Raw genomic sequence first — 1,574 nt, 5'->3', positions numbered from 1 at the left:
ACATATTTTAAATATTGAAGAGTTAGAATCTTTTACTAAGTGTGAAAATAACATCAAATTCTAATTCTGGCAAGCTTGTGGCCTGCTAAAACTGCTTTTCAATGTTCCTATGGAAGCTTCATTTGACATAGTATCCACCAAGGGTCCATATATTGGCTAATATAAAATATAAACAAAATAAGATTCTCTCTCAAGTTTCACTTCCAAGGCCATAGCATCAGGCAGCACCCTTTCATTGAATGAAACAGTTATATCTGACGTTTCTGAGGGGCAAGCACACTGTAGGACGATACTTCTCCAAATACAAAAGTTTCTTGCTGTTAAAAGCTCCACGTTGCTTTTGTCTTATGAATTGTACTACATCTTCATATTTCACTCCACCTTCATTTAATTCTCGGGCAACCAGCACTGGAGCTCCCAAGACCTGCAGCACAGCAAACCTCAATACAAGAACCAGGATCTTCATGAAATTTCTTTTTTTTTTTTTTTAAGTTTTAAGCATTTATCAAAAACCATCATCAGAAGGCCAGTCCAGAATCTGGATGCCCTCTTCCTCCAAACTGGCAGTGTGGTAAGGTACCTCACACACTCATGATGGTGGTAACTGTGTTCTTCTTAAATTCATTTAAGAATTTGTTTAAGGAGGCACGGGTTGGATAGTGCACAATAAGAAACCACATATTCCTGTATGCAATCTCTACAAGAGCAGGGTAGTTCATCCCAGTTGTGTTGACATAATTACATTAAAAAAATACAGAAAGAAACTGAAGTCTACTTCAAAATACACCAGTTGAGGGGCACCTGGGTGGCACAGTTGGTTGAGCACCGGCTCTTGATTTTGGCTCAGATTGTGATCTTAGGGTTGTGAGATTGAGCCCCACATCAGGCTCCACACTGGGCACAGAGTCTGCTTGAGATTCTCTCTCCCTTTCCCTCTGCCCTCCCACCACCCTGCTCGTGCTCTCTCTCTCTAAAATAAATAAACAAAATCTTAAAAAACAAAAACAAAAAAACCCAAAATACACCAGTTGAAATTTTCAGTGAGTTGAATATAAAGTTGGGAGTAATAGCAAATGAAATCAACCTTCAAACAAAAAGTTTCAATGTTTCAGTACAGTAATACTGAGTCAATAAAAAAGAAGTGCACTCAGCTTTACCCCATTTGCGTCAGAACTCTTGTAAAATGTTCTGCCATTCAGTTCGGCTCTTAAATGTTCAGGTTATTCATTTTTATGGGTGCTTCTCAGGTAGTAACAACTTCCTAGAATTCACTAGTCTACACAGAGGTTGGACTACCCCTTACTAAGTCCATAAATGTGTGCCCAAGAACACCAGAGAAGTGAGGGATACGTTTGTTCATTGATGAATGTGGTCTAATCAGACAGCAGTCCCGAGGCAGAGGTGACGTTGCGCAGTGCACAGCTCAGGGGAAAATGCATCTCTGAGCAGATCTATTGCCATCTGAGTCCAAAACGTGCCTTAAATGTTCTATACCACAAGCTTTCTCTTTCTCCTTTCTCTGCACAAAGGACAAAGGGAGAGTTTGGCCACCAGTCATGATCAAGGGATCTCAG

The 1,574-nt window shown here is 40.2% G+C and overlaps 1 pseudogene; it reads right to left on the bottom strand.

The window, feature by feature from the left end:
• Window positions 1-232: 232 nt before the first annotated feature.
• Window positions 233-719, bottom strand: LOC113931258 (annotated as a pseudogene).
• Between the last annotated feature and the right edge of the window lie 855 nt (window positions 720-1,574).

This window comes from Zalophus californianus, chromosome X (assembly GCF_009762305.2).
Source record: "Zalophus californianus isolate mZalCal1 chromosome X, mZalCal1.pri.v2, whole genome shotgun sequence".
NCBI lineage: Eukaryota > Metazoa > Chordata > Mammalia > Carnivora > Otariidae > Zalophus > Zalophus californianus.
The sequence above is the reverse complement of the archived record's forward strand: the minus strand, read 5'-3'. Positions and strand labels throughout refer to the sequence as shown.